Source organism: Dermochelys coriacea, chromosome 14 (genome assembly GCF_009764565.3).
Source record: "Dermochelys coriacea isolate rDerCor1 chromosome 14, rDerCor1.pri.v4, whole genome shotgun sequence".
NCBI classification, from domain to species: domain Eukaryota; kingdom Metazoa; phylum Chordata; order Testudines; family Dermochelyidae; genus Dermochelys; species Dermochelys coriacea.
The window spans coordinates 4,242,467-4,258,177 of record NC_050081.1 but is presented as its reverse complement, the minus strand read 5'-3'; the positions used below and the strand labels follow the sequence as shown (position 1 = coordinate 4,258,177).

At 44.6% G+C, this 15,711-nt stretch overlaps 1 protein-coding gene across 10 annotated transcripts in view; it reads right to left on the bottom strand.

Annotated features, from left to right (window-relative positions):
- SLC39A11 (solute carrier family 39 member 11) overlaps nt 1-15,711 on the bottom strand; it is a 430,131-nt gene that overhangs the window by 295,018 nt on the left and 119,402 nt on the right. The gene's annotated exons all lie outside the window — the stretch shown is intronic.

Genomic DNA, 15,711 nt, shown 5'->3' with positions numbered 1-15,711 from the left:
ACAATGTACTGGATCTAAAGGGATCCACCCCCACTCCCTACAAGCAGTGTAATTTGTTCAGTGGACACATTAACACAGGCTTTTGATACTGAAGACCACAAGTCTTGCTTCCAGTGCAGTACAACTTGTGTCTGGGGGCTTGGAGGGCTAATGGGGATGTGCCTGCAGGTTAACTGGGAATAGGACAATTGCCCTGCTTGCTACCCCTAATGCCGGCCCTGGCTTTCATAGGCAGCAAAACAGGTGTTGTGGCACAGGTGGGCCATGGAGTTTTTATAGCATAGGCGAGGGTGGAAGCAGGGGGAGAGGGTTCGGTAAGGAAAAGGTTGAGAACCCTGCTGTAGGGAACAATCCACACTGGATGGTTCAATGGGTGTTTTGCACCTCTAGCGTCAATGATTTGGGGGTCATTCCTTGCTCTGGCGTAGCCAGTTCCGGTGCAAAGCAAGGGGCTCTCCCGGTACTCTCCCTGGAGGGCATGGATCGATTTAAGAACCAAGTAGCATGGGACACACAGGAGTTTTGGACATTAAAAAGCATCTCTTTTCCACAGTGGTCAACAGCCTAAAGAAATGAGACCCTTCTGGAGACAGCCTCTCCTCCCAAAGGGAGTGGCACAGAGCCTCTGCAGCCCATTGGATTTGGGCCACCTTTCCTTTTTGATTTCTATTTTTTGATCATTGAGTAGGTCCCAGCATGCCAGAAGAGAAACTGCAAAGAAATCAAAGCCTCCGGAACCTGAGCCAGACGGACACAGCCACGCCCATGCACTGCTCTGCATCACGGCAGCAGGACGGTAACAAACACCTTTTTGAAAATAAAAAAATGTAAAGGAAAAAAACCCACCAATGGTTTGAATAAAAGAGTGCTGACAAGTGCTTGGGTCTGAAGCTATGCTGATCTCCCATGACACCCTGGTGCAAACAGAGATAGTTGACAGCTCGATCCTGATGAAACTAAGTGCAAAGATGGAGGCATCAGAATAAAAAGAAAACACCAGCACCTTTTATAAAGGCAGAGCAACGTGGACCTAATGACCCTGCCAGCCGTGCACACTGTAGTCGCTGACTTCTTTCATTGATTCCCTACGATCGATTGTGGAGCAAAATGGGAAGAGGGCCTTTTTATGTTTGAAAATTTAAATTGTTTATAAAAAGCACAACAGCAGGGCTGTGTCATTAGCCAATAAAAAGGACTAACTCAGGGCAGAAAGGGCATTTCATTTCTGCACTACAAACAAACATTAAAAAATGACCTTTTCCGGGCCTATTAAAAGAGGGGGGGGGCCTTAAAAAAAGAAAAGCAAACGAACTAGAGAGAGGGTGAGTGGGTTCATGACTGTGAAGGAGTGGAGTTGGTTCCACCTGGGATGTTGGCACAACCAGGGTTGGGGAGAAGGTGGACCGGGTGGAGGGCGGCGAAGACGTGAAGCTAAATCACTGCCACTCGGACCCTCTTCTTTGACCCACAGACACTATCACCTCCTGGGCTGAGATGGCAACTCATTTAGACAGCTATTCACTCACTCATGGCTCTTCAAGGACCAGAGAGGGTGTCAGCAGGTTACATTTTTGTACAAACTGCTTCCTGCCTGAATCACAGAATCCATTCTCTTCTCAGGTGTATAGTGCTTCGTAATCCTGAAAATCTGGAGGGTTAAATTCGGATTTCAGACTGAAACTAATCATCTGAAGAGCATATGATGCAGACTGGATCCGAGAGAGAGAGAGAGACTCAGTGCATCTGTTTAGAGGTGTCATCTCCGCTGCGCTTGAGAACATGCAGAAAAGCACACGACAAACCAAGTTAATGACTACCAGTAGGCAGAGTTTCAAAGCCCGCAGGCCGACAACTGATGCACCTAGATAGCTTTACCTGCCGGATTCCACACTGCTTACAAATTCGAAAAAGGGATGTCAAGAGAAGTTGATTTAATACTATTAAAGTAGTAATCACATTAGGCACCAAGGCCCTGATCAGGAGTAATGAGCAGGCTTGAAACTAAAGCAGGAAAACTTCTGGTTGAACGTTAAGGGGAAGAAACGCAAAAAGAACTTTGTAGGACTAAGAAACAGAAAGTTATGCAAATGTCTAAGGAGCCAGTGACAGTTCCACAGAAGACAGACACCTTTTAAAAATGACAAAACCCAGGACAGCATCTCTTGTTTAAGCCTTAATGCCTCAACAGAACAGAGATGAAGCTATCTTGATTTTCAGCCAGGAAGTGTGAACTCTCAGTAAGGTTTCCATTTGCTGCTGTCCTGCCATGGGAAAGGACAGTACAATGAGCATACAGTGCCCTTCAATAGCCTTCCAAGTTAGAACTCTTGGGTTGCCCTAGGCAATTTTAGATACTTTTCTTTCGCCTCGCACCTTGTTCTACCAGCAGAGTGGATTTTCAGTGGACAAAGAGGTGTTTCTGTATTGAAGAGCAGGTGGATGTTCTACATCATTCATTCACTGCCACTCATCACGGCACACTGGACTTATCTAGCACCTGTCATAAGAGGATTTCACACTTTACAACGAGTAATTAAACCTCCCAGGACGTCGTAAGTACTAACCCCATTTTACAGACAGGTAAAGAAAGCACCTGAGTGATGGGTCCAGTGGCACACACCAAGTCAGTGGAAGATTTGGAGAACCAAACCCAGGAGTCCCGATTTACAGTCCCTTGTTCTGATCACCAGACAGCACTCCACGCTGCACAGCACGTGGAAGCAACAGCAGCGACGTTCCAGCTGGTGATAAGACTCTGTAAAGGATGAACTGGCTCTTTTAGGAAGAGAGTCTCAGAAGCAAGAAAGCTCAATCTCTTCGGTCTTATACAGTTAACAAAGGAGTCTTCAAACGCAGAACCTCGTGGAGTCAATAAGACAGTCAAGTAACTGTATTTTATATTTTTAAAGGTAATTTAGCATTGGTGAGAAAGTGATAGATCGTCCAGTCTGTGGACTGAACTCCACGAGACAGGTACAGAACAGGTAGTGTGGTCTCCTTCACGTCATCCCACCCATACTCTGACCTGCCAGGGCTGCTCCTTGGAAAGAGCTCAGTCCTCCAGAGTCTATCTTTGCTTCTCTGCTCAGTTGGCCACTGGGGCAGGTGTCCTAATGAAGTTGGTTTGTTTTAAAGAAGGATACTAGTTCCCTAGGAACTAGACTCAATGCCAGGAACTAATCCTGATTCCCATGTTAGAATAAAAAACAACTTGAAACATGTTTTCTTTATTATGCTGAGTTCCACATCCAGCCCTGCTGGTTTGATCTCAGAATTAATTCCTTACTGGATCTCACTTTTATTTCAATCACTCTCTGCTCTCCCATACATAACAAATTAATTTCTAGTACTTCTGGTGGATAAGAAGGGTTCACGCTTTATCTGCTCCCACTTTCAGCTGGGAAGATAAATGGAGAGCGTCATGACTCCTTGTCTAGAAGGTGCCTCTTTTGTTCCAAGCATGCTCGCGAGCTTTCCTGAAAGGTTATTTAATTCATCATGAGTGACTGCCACTTGCTCTCAGACACATCATTATCACTGGCTCCCCATCTTGAGTTCTCAGTCAGGCAGACATTAAGTTTGAAACCTGTTAACCCCAGTGAGAGAGACAGGCACTTACAAGCCGCTCTGTGGTGAGAGGAGTAATTGGGGTTTTCATTCGTTGTATTTCTGAGTGAGCCTTAGTGATTGCCAAGATAATGACACTGGAAATGAAGAATCTCTCTCCTACATGACAGGTACAACATTGCAAGGCTCACACACACCTCTTTGGCAGCATGACTGCATCTGAAGATGCACGATGCACCGATTGCCCGGAGGACTCCGAGCCAGCCCTACGGCTAGCTCCCCTGAGAGGCTCCATTGCTGCCCCTGCACTTCCCCCAATCCCCAAAGTTTGCCTCATTTATTTTACAAACACAGAAACAAGAGCCAGCACATCACCCAGTGCTGCCCAATGCCCCAGCAGCCCATCCACTCATTTTGAGATCCAGTTCAAAGCTGCCCTCCTGGATCTGAAAACTTTCCATTAACTTGCTCCTCCCACCCCCTTCCAGGCCTCTCTTCTCCCTTTGCAGCCTTCTCTACTTATCTAAAACACCAGCCTCTGCTCTTCTCTGTCCCCTCACATAATCACAGTGCAAGCATCTTCTCTTTGCAGCTCCTGCGGTCTGTCTTCCTGCACCCCGCTACACATTGAGCCATCCTGCTACTGTCAAATCTCACCTGACATTCCTTTTCATCCCTTGCATGCCTGCCCTCTGAAATCACACACGTTTATCTCTAAAGCATTTTGAGCTTTTGTATGTATAAAAATACATGACAAAATACAGCCACACCACGTTGTGTTCTATTCTATTGCAGGCTATTTTTCAGCATCCATGCTGCAGTAGCCATTTCTTCCTGTAGCATTGCTCCCAAAGACCCGATGACATTCATTTGTGCACATTTTATTCTAGACAACAGGAGCAGTGAAGCATTTCATCCAGTAAGAGGAGAAAGCGTGAAGAATTACACGGACTTTGCAAAGAGATGCGACAGGGAGGGAGGGAAAAAGATTACAGGCTGTCAAAATTTGGCTTGGGACATCTGGACCAATAAGATTGCCCCAAAAACAAAAGCAACTGTATGCATAAAATCAAGAGCCGCTGAAGAGGAGAATGAGCCCATTTCTCTTGAGCCACTATAACTCACCCTCACAAGCATCACGATGACGCACATGGCTGAGGTGGAACACAAATGTAGGTGCTACATCTGTCTGTTCCAGCATAGGGTAAAAGGAATGCAACACATCACAGAATGTCAGACTGGGCAAGGACACTTTGCTGTTGCCATGAGCGACACGTCTGCGTTCCCTTCAATTAGATAACTCAGCCCTTTCTACTTTCCATTCCCTTTCAGACAGGGCTGCAAACTCCAGAACCTAGAGCTGGAAACTGCTGGATGTGAACGAGGAAACAATCCAGGTGCAGCACCTTCCCTTCAGAGCAGCACAAGAATGGGCTGCTCGCTGTTTCAGCCCCTTTTCCCATTCATGGAAGCAGCACCTTTGAATCATCCATTCCTTGTGCTGATCCAGGGCCACTTCCAAAAAGCTTGAATTGCCCAGCACAGACTTCCTCCTCCATCACAAACGCTGGGCACCAAAAGGAGATTTCTAAGATTCTTTTAGCAAGAATGAGAATCGCACCTCCTGGGATCGAAGAGGAAATCTCTTCCCTAGCACACAAAAGATTATCATCATCGAATTTCAAACTCAAAATATTGGTTTCCTGCAATGTAGCATGCAGGACCACCTTGAACTCTAGACGATAGACTCCTTGATAGACAGTAGACAAGTTTCCATTATATAGTATAAGGCCTTCTTATAAAACAAATCAGACTTCAAAGAGAAAAAGTTGACACTGAGAGGCACCAACGGTGGCTCCTGCTGTATTAATGCAATTAAAGTGTGGATCGTTCCCTTAGGACTGCATGCACAAGATGATGTTAGGGGAGAAAAGGAGTGCTAGGGAAATCATAGTTCAATATTTGGAAAGCATTTAAAGAGTAAGTTCTTTGATGAATCCAATAGCGCACTGTTGAATTTAATTGGATACATGAAGTCCTTTTCAAAAAACTAATTCATGCTACATTCCAAGAGCATTTTTTGTCTGCCTGAAGGTCTTTAAAGCATTGTTACACCATTTTATGCTGAAGTTTACTCGTTCAAGTTAATTTAATCACTTAATTTCAGAGGGCTGAGTTAGGTTTGGAACACCAATCCCTGGCAAGCAGCAGCTTCTGATTTTAGTGAGATTAACTATACCAAATTTCCAGATGCAAGAAAAATCTCATTACCTGCTTGAAAGGAAAAAGGCTTGTCACAGGAATTGTGAGAGGACCAGTTAGTCAACCCTGCACCGCTCACATCATTATCTTACCAAGATACAGACAACTTGTGAGGGGGAGAAATCAGACACCTTATCAGGATCCAATTCAGATCCTTTAGGCATCATGGTGATGGGCATGATGCAAAAACCTAAACAGGACAGAATTACTGCACATCACTTGGGACATGTACCTGCTCTTTAAGAGTGTTTCTTTTCTCAGGTCTGTCCACACTGCAATGAAACACCTGCAGCTGGCCCATGTCAGCTGGCTCCAGCTCCTGGGGCTTGGGCTATGGGGCTGTTTAATTGCAGTGTAGATGTTTGAGCTTGGGTTGGAGCCCCGGCTCTGGGACCCTCCCCGCCTCCCTCGGGGATGTTTGTTTTTATCTGCTCACGCTGTCCTTTCGCTGCACAATTCCTTGGTTTGTGCCATTCCAGCTCACTGCTGTGGAAGCGACTGTACAGGTGCCAAACAGCAAAGGGAAATTAAAGCATGAATTGCATAAAGAGAAGCCCAAGAACACTACAGTGACATCAGCCCCTCTAACTGGAGTGAAAAAGCCAAGTATCTTCCACTGCCCTGCACCTCCTGCAGTCACAGACAGCTGAAAGGGGACAGTTTACCACCATTCTCCAAGGAACCCTTCGACTGGCAGCTCCTTGGAGCAGGGAGAGTCCCTCCTCCTGTATTTGGAGGTGCTCCCACAAACAAAGCAATATTTTGTGCAATAGGGCAGGTTTTATTTGCTGGGTCATTTGCATTTATCTGTGCAAGGATAAGGAACCCTTAGTCCAAACTATTCAACAAGGAATTTTTTAAAAAAGTTAATTCCCTCTCCCTCTCTTCCCACCTGAGCTTGTAAGGGTCTGTCTACACTAGAGGGACAACACCAGCATATGCAGAGTCATATGACAGAAGTTTATTACCTCAAACACTATTACCTTTATCAAACAAATGCAATGCTGCTTTTACAATGTTGTATTTGGCAGGTGGAAGGGGTTAAGCAATTCCTCCTTCAGGTCTTTTAGGGTTTCGACTTTGCTCCTTTTCACCTTCCACATCCTCCTTTCCCTCAGCAATAAAAAAAGTGGGTGCAGAATTAAAGTTTATTATGCTGGGTGACCACTACAAGTCTCAGAATTAACGTCTAACATCAGAACAGACTGCTTGGATGTCTCCTGGGAACAGATGCATCTTTGAAGTCCAGGTCCCTCTGCAGCACAACTCGTGGACAATGCTTACAAAGAGCTTAAGGGAAGGAGGACATCTCAAATGCCATGGGAAGAAATGCAGCGTGATTTTCTTTTTAAGTTACTTTCTAGCAAATTTTATTACTAACTATAACACAGTTTTATAGCACCTTAATGGGCACACACCCATCCACGCACGCACGGATCCACCCCAAATATCTTTGAAACTCCCCGTTTTCTGAAGGCAGCCTAGAGAAAGGAACCATCACAATACTTGATATCAGAAGTTCAGGCACTCCCACACCAGAGCGAGGAAAAGAACACGTATCGGCAGACACAGGAGTTCGGGTAGTGTTAGTAAATATGGGGAAAGAAAATGTTATGCGAAAAATGCACCTGAAATTAATGATTTTTCAGCAGAATGTAAAGCGCCATGCCTCCTGGAAAACTCTTGACATTTCACGCACAGTTTCAAGACTGGTGACAGAGCCATTTTAAAGGGTTGCTAAACACGCGATAGAAAATGGTGGACAAAGTCTGCTTTACAGCCAATTCTGCTGATCTTCTAAATTCATGATTTCTTCTGCTCTTCCGTGATTTCCAGATCACAGCTTTTTTTCCATCACTGGTTTCAACTGGATAGCCAGGCACAGAACTCCCAGACTGGAACCATATAATCTCCTATCAAAGGCCAGACTGTGACCGAGGCCAGAAGAAACTTTTGCTGGCATAGCAATGCCAGTAAGGGGCGGGGGGGATTTTTGAGTGGCATTTCTAAACTGGCAAGAGTCCTAATGCAGAGCCAGCAATATTGGCATAGAAGTGATTTTACCACTACAGCGTTTTTCACTCGCTGCCCCGCTATAAGCTATATGGACAAAAGCACTTCTGCCCATATAAACTGCGTCTACACTGGGTGGGTTTGCTGGTACAGTTAGACCAGAATAGCTGTACCGGTCCAACTTTCCTAGTGTAGAGGAAACCTGAGACTCTGCATGAATAGGTACCAGATATAGATCAGCCACACAACAAAGACCCTCAGGCCACATGGGGAGCTCAGATCAGCATAAGTCTGCAGTGTCTGCTCAGACTTCCCTGGAGATATTCTGGATTTACACCGGTACACGTAAAAGCAAACTGGTCTTCAGTTTCTATGAGAGCATCCTTAGAAATGGAGAAAGGCAAAATATCGACCATTTGCAATTTCTCTAAACTTCTGTAACATTCGTCTTCCATTAGGCTCATCTCCCAATTGCCTGAAGCTGACCTCTGAACCGCAAACTACCAATGGCAATTCACTCCATCATGTTCCTTGGGTGCCAGTTGCAGGCATGTGGATTTCTCATGGTCTTTTGCCTCCTCCCCTCCACGAGAGCAGGCATTGTTTCATGTCATTTCTTTATCGGCCTATTTGCAATCTGGCATCAAGACCATTTTCCATTACAAACATAAAACATCTCTTTTTAATTAAAACTGGGTGCAAGTATGGAAATCCACAGAGCAGAAAATATGCCAGGTACATTTTCAAATGGTGGCTATTTCTATGTATGCTCTACTGAGCTGACCAAATACAGAAATATGGAAACTCATAACAAAGGGGATTTTGAAGCTTTGATGCCCAGGGTTTCAGTTTTGCCTCTTTAGTCACAACCACCATGTGGCTTTTATTATTTCAGGGGGGGAAAGAAGTGCATGTTTATTGCAATTTGCTTTTTATGAAAACAGCCCCTTAAGATATTCTTAAAAGCAAAGCCATAGATGAAAGAAATTATGTGATAATGTCAGTTATAATTTTGCAGTTTTCTTCTCATTTTCCTTTATTTTTGCATGCTTTATTAATTTCAGTTTCTGTTCACCTGTCAGTTTGAAGGGGATGTGGCAGTTTCAACTAGAGAAGTTCTCTTTGCAAATTAATTAAATGTGTTTTAAAATAAAAACCATGAATAAATGCATAACGGACCAGAGGTGAAAGGAGCACAGTGGAACTAGGCCTATAACGGTAACACAGCAACATCCCCCATCTTGCTTCTGAACAAAGCAGCAATGTGAGCTAGAGGAATTAGTACAGGGTTGGGAGTCCACCCAGAAAGGAGGACACTCCCAGAGGACAGTGTCTCTCCATCCACTCTAGAGAAGGACAGTACCAAGCAGCTCCTTCACTGGGTTCAGGATTAGACCAATCAGCTGTGCCCATACCACTGGGCATCACTTCAACCAACAGAAAATTGCTGTGGGACAAGCTGAGTTAAGTTTAACGGACAGGCATTATGTCTATATTTACATACCTCGGCAGCAAAGCTCAAGCCAATGAGCATGTCCAGAGGGGAATAATGTCAGCAATTGGAAAGTGGCGACTGTTTTATCAGCTTAAAACAAGATCTGGTCATAAAAAAAAAAAAAAAAAAAAATCTACAACGAAGATGAAATTGCCAACTTCCAACACAAATGTTATTTCTCTCAAACTTATGAATGTGAAATCTGGAAATCCACCAAAATCCCTTTGGAAGTAAATGTCATAGAAAAATATTAGGTCGTAAATAGAATGACTTTCTAACAAATGCAGAGATTTCTCAGAGTTCAACAATGTCTTATCCCAAAAGTTATCTGAACAGAAGACAGAAATGTCTGAGACATGTGTTAATGACCCTGCTATTAGCCAGGCTGAGCAGGGATGGTGTCCCTGGCCTCTGTTTGCCAGAAGCTGGGATTGGGTGACAGGGGATGGATCACTTGATGATAACCTGTTCTCATCATTCCCTCTGGGGCATCTGCCATTGGCCACTGTCAGAGGACAGGATTCTGGGCTGGATGGGCCTTTGGTCTGACCCAGTGTGGCCGTGCTTATGTTCGAGCATCTTGCAGGCTATTGGGCAGCTGAGGAACATGCAAAAGGAGCTGACCGAAAGAAGTCCTCCACCGAGCAGTACTCCGAGAGGGAAAAATGTTAGTGATTAAAGAATACAGAGGACGTGCAAAGCACAACGCAAGGCAGACAGGGACGATGGAGCCTTGTTCGTGCCAGAAGCGAAGTCCGGCAGCGTGGGAAGATTCAGATACAAATAAATCAGCGGCATGAGCGGATGGTTAAGAAAAGAAAAGAACGTGAGACAATCCCACCTCACATGATGGATGACAGCAGGGCCAATTTACGAACGATCCGGAGCATCAGATGCAGAGCGAGGCACAAATTTGGACAGCAGAGACAGGGACCTAACCCAACCATTCCAAAGGGAAGCAGCTGTGCTTTGCAGACTCTGGAACTAGCATGGTCCACTGCAGCTTCCTTTCTGTAACGAATGGTGTTTGCACAGCCGCTTTCACCAGGGTCTGTTTACAGACCTTGCCCTTCACTTTACTTTGATTGTTGACAGTCCTTGCCTCTAGAGCTACCATCGCTGGAAAGGACAGATTCTTTAGCAGCGCTGAAGGAACTTTCTGAAACGGAACCCCCACATTCTGTCCTTTAGCCACTGGTTTTGGGTTATGCCTTTATTTATGGGATGGGGGGGAAGGGTGATATACAGAACAACACTGCACTAGCCAAGTGATGGGGCTGAGTAATCCAATAGGTCTCCAGCATCTGCAGGTCAAATCCTGGGCAATAAGCAAAACGTAAAGGCCTCTCATAAAGTCCAGGGAAGCCAATGAAAAAACTCATATCGACTTCAGTGGCAGACCCTAGAAGTGCCTCTCTGCACCTGAGCACACCAGGGAGTTGGGAGAGTGAATCCTCCATCCCAGACAGCCAGTGTCTGGGCAGCTAGGGCATAGGCATTACTACAGAATATGGTGGAGGAGGGGAGCAGACAATGCGTCCTGCTGCTCCCCCCAATCTGGGGTTTTGATGCAATGAATCTGCATCACACCCGGATACACCAAACATAGCCTTGGCCAGCCCATAGTTCTTCCCCCTCCCCCATCACGTTCGGGGTGCTCTGTAGCACTGAGAAATTAAATAAGCCATCTGCAGCTACCATGCAGCTTTTCAGGTGCTTTAGGGGTTTATGGGCCCATTGAGGGCACCCCAGGTTTTGGCCCTACATTAACCCTATTATCCACAGTGGCAATTCACACTCTTTCTCACCCAATCCTGTCCAGAAAGCCAATCTTCCAGTTTCCTGGGCGTTTTCATTTCTAAATTTTAGTCTGCACCAAAGCTCTGCAGACTCCTTACCACTGGACTTTGGCTCTGCTTTGCAAACACCACACGACGCTTGTGCTAGAAGCATGCCTTCAATCTGAGCATCCTCCACCTTTAGGCCCACGCCCAGAATTGGGTGGAGGGGAGACAGCAGCTTGTTTAACAACTTATCTTGTTTCACCAACCAGGGACCATCAGCACAGGCCACTTGAGCTAAAAGAGTAACTCCGCTGAAGTGGCAGCAGTACTAGTTCATTACCCTCTGCGTAGGCCAGCTGCTAGAGAGGGGATATGATTCTTAGCCAGCGTATTACATTTGGGTGCAAGGAACCATTTTTTAAACCTGCAGATCACACCTAAGACTTGAAGGATGTTGCTTTCCAGCGGGGCCTTTGCACAGCCCTTGGAGCAAATGTATTTCGTGTGGGGTTTTTTTCGAGCCAGTTTGTCCTCAGAGTTCATTTCCCACATCCCCGTCACCACATACTGCGCGCATGATGGCACCCATCAGTGAGGCTGCAGACAAAGGCCTGGCTGCTTCTGGATCCACTATTGCCGGACTGGCCTACAAGCGAGGGGGTGGAGTGGAAGTGAGACGCAACTCAGAAAAGAGCCTGTTCCATCATCGTAAAAACAAAAATCTAAATGAATAAATGCTTGTTTTCTGAGAAAATAAATAAAATGCTCCTTTGTTCTCAGCAATGCAGCTCTAAGACCAGCCTCATCAATCCAGACTCCCCTGGAAGGATCAAGCTTATTATTTCTTTGCCTACCACATCAGGGTAATCAAATTGTCAGATCGCTGCTGGTAGAACAATACCCTGTGCCTGCACTCTCCTGTATTTCCCAGAGACAGCTGCATTCTGGAATGTGATACCACAGTGGTATCCAGCATACACAGCAAATCACCTCCCTTCTCCCTCAAAATGCTTTCCAGACCACACAATGCCACCATTTCTTAATGGATCACTGGACTGAAATGAACAGACAGCTCAGCAATGTGCTACGAGGAGGAAGGATGGCCTAGTGATTAGAGTGTTAGCCTGGGACTCAGAGACCTGGCTTCAATTCCTTGCTTTGCCAGAGACTTCCCATCTGACTTCGGGCAAGACACAACCTCTCTAGGCCTCAATTCCCCATCTGAACAATGAGGAGGATAGCACAGGCCTACATCATGGGGTGTGGTGAGGGTCAATAGGAACTCTGATACCAAGATGCTGGGTGTCGTAACGACATAAGATCTCAAACACTTGGAAACTTCCTGTTACCTTTAAACAGTCCCAAAGAAACGCAGCCCAGCGGTGGGTCTGGAACATGGGAGATGGGAAATGGACCCTGTCAGGAAGACTGGAGAGAGACTTTCAGTCTGGGTTATGTTTTCATCCTCTCTCTTCGCCCAGGAGCACCCAATGCCCCAAGTAGCCTCATCAGTTTCAACAGGACCACTTGAGTAAGATGAGCAAAGATACCAGAATCAGGCCTTCGGAGAACAGTAAATGACCCAGTTACTCAAGAGTGTCCCTGTTCCACACTAATTGTGCCATCTTGATATTGTGGTACTGCACCTGATTTACACGTGACTCCTGTAATTCGCAACCTTAATACTTTAGGCAGTTCTCACATGTAATCATATTTTACAGGTAGCAGGGAAAGGACAATTCAGGAACAACAGGTGCCATCCCCCTGATGGGGGCTCTTTAAAGGTGATTTCTCAACATTAACAATTAAAATACAGACACCCATCTATGGTCCTGTGCTGAATGCCTCAAAACAAACAGGTGTTCCTTCATTTTAGCATTAATCCACCTGTGGGGAGCCGTGATGGGTACTGCCTCCCAGCCAGGAGTAACACCCCAGCATGCCTTCCAAGGGTCACGAGAAGCCCTGCTGTGGGAGTGAGGAGAGGGGAACTTGAGAATAAGAAGGGACCCCCAGCTCTCTCTGGTAACACCAGAACCAGAGCATGTTGGCCTTTAAATCATCATCATTTTGGCCTCTTACCTAGGACCAAATTATAGAAAGCACTTTTTATTCTTCTTCAGAAGCTACCCATTAACAAGGGATTGTCACTGTAGCCCACTATCAATGAATCCACGCAGATACATGGCTTGGGAAGCTAAGTGGAAGGATAACTTTCCAGCATTCTATCATCCTCCCAGTATTGCTCTTGCCTTTTTTATTTTTAAATGCTGAGTTTTCACTCCCCCTGGTTTTATGGCATGTAGGTTACAGTGCAAAGCACGTGAAAAAGAAACAGACATGCAGAGCTGGGGAAGAGAAAGTGGTGGAATGATGGGAAAATACAAGAGCATTAGCGGATGCATGTTTATGTTTGTAAAAAAGGGAACCAGCCCAAGTGCTGTTGCTTCAGAAATCAATTATGCACCACAGGGAAGCTACACTGAAGAAGGCACAAGGTGTAGTATGTTTGCATCACAGGAGCAAGCCATTGCAGTGTCCAAAGCAAATAGCGTATGACGTGGGACGCCAACACTTCTTGCCTGGTGTTTATTAAAAGCTGCAGCTAAAAACTGGAAAAAGCATAGCTGGGAAAAATAAACGTAACATTTCCTAATATGAGAAGGCAGAGACCTGAGTGGAAACAGCTCTATCATGGAGTAGTGTCAAGACTTTTATATTATATATATATATATATATATATATATATATATATATATATATATATATATATATATATATATATATATATAAAACACACACACACACACACACACACACACACACAGATGACAGCCACTCGAAGTTTCCATACACACATATATAGCAATAAGAAAAGGAGTACTTGTGGCACCTTAGAGACTAACATATTTATTTGAGCATAAGCTTCCGTAAGCTACAGCTCACTTCATCGGATGCACTCAGTGGAATCAGCAATCAGACTAGTCAGCTTAATTAGCTTAATTACAACCTAATTTCTTCAAGTATAGCCTATGCACACAATTTCAATTAATTTTAACTATTTGGAAAGGTTGGAGTGTTTGCATTATTCCATGAAGACAAATCAGGGCAAAGAAAAGATAGATGCTAAATGTTACATTTCATAAAAATCCAGTTTTTAATTAATTTTAGCTCCAACTAATTAATGGACAGATTTACTTGTAAATTTGCAGAAAATTCATTTTGTACTCCAAGAGCAAGTGCTTTAAGTTTGGGGAGTACGTGCCATTTTTCATACAAAATGAAGACATAGAATACTCACTAAGTGCAAAATGGACCCAACCTTAATTATGGAATTGCAACCTCTTCCTCGTGCCTTTTACTTTAAATTAACCACAGCTTGAAGAAAATGTCATGTCACCATAACCTGCTTTCATGTTTATGTTTGCAGATATTTGTCCTTTCTAGGAGCTATTTAAGGAATAGTACAGCAAAAAAACTACCAACACATCTTGGTCCCTCCTTCTTTGACAGAGCAATCTACAGGGAGGTTTCAGGCACTTATAAATGAGCTGAGTTTGAAGCAAATGTTTATAGTCATTATGGGTATGAGATGTGCTATCTGCATTTCTGCCTTACTCCTAACTGCTGAGATTTGTTCTGCACTGTGGTGAACTATGGCTCAATGGTCTCCCATCAAGAGATAATGATGTAGTTCTTGACCGGGGTGGTGGGGGAGGAAATGGATGAATTGTGAAGACTTAGCAATCTCTCTTAAAATCGAGATTACAATAGAAGTACTACTCTGACTACAATGATGGAATAACTTGGTACTGTAGTGTTCTCTACTTTTTAGAAATGCATGCGGCCTTTTAAACTTAATACATCAGGCAGCTGTATTATAAAGAGCTTTTTCAGCTTCAGAGTGCTTTTGTTGACATCTTCCTCATAAAACCTTGAGAGCTACCATAGACTCAGACTCATAGATATTAAGGTCAGAAGGGACCATTATGATCATCTAGTCTGACCTCCTGCACAATACAGGCCACCGAATCTCACGCACCCACTCCTGCAATAAACCTCTCACCTATGTCTGAGCTATTGAAGTCCTCAAATCATGGTTTAAAGACTTCAAGGTAAATCTTTACTTTACTGTAGGTAAATAAGAACTATCCCCAGTTTACAGATGAGGAAACTGGGGATAGTTTGCTTATCCCGTCAAGCTACCTTGTACAAATTCTTCGGTTATGCAAACAGCAATTTAAATATATGTGCATATTAAGCATAACAAAGCTGCTGTAACGGAGGGTAATTTATCAGCTGCTATTCCACTTCTCAGATGAGGATCTTAGATATTGAAGTGGCTCTTTGGCTGTTTAAAGCCTGAGTACCCCTGCTCCCCTCTCTGCAAGGCCAAGGACTAGAAACATTTTATTATCGTGGTGGCAGTTTCACATGGGACCAAACCCAAAGCCCATTGAAGTCAATGTAGGGTCTCTACACTGGCTACAGTGGCCTTTGGACCAGACCATTATTGCCAGCATAGGTGGACCCGAGTCAGTGAAAGCAACAATGGGAAAGTATGGTGGATGGAAGCTTAAGAGAGAGAAG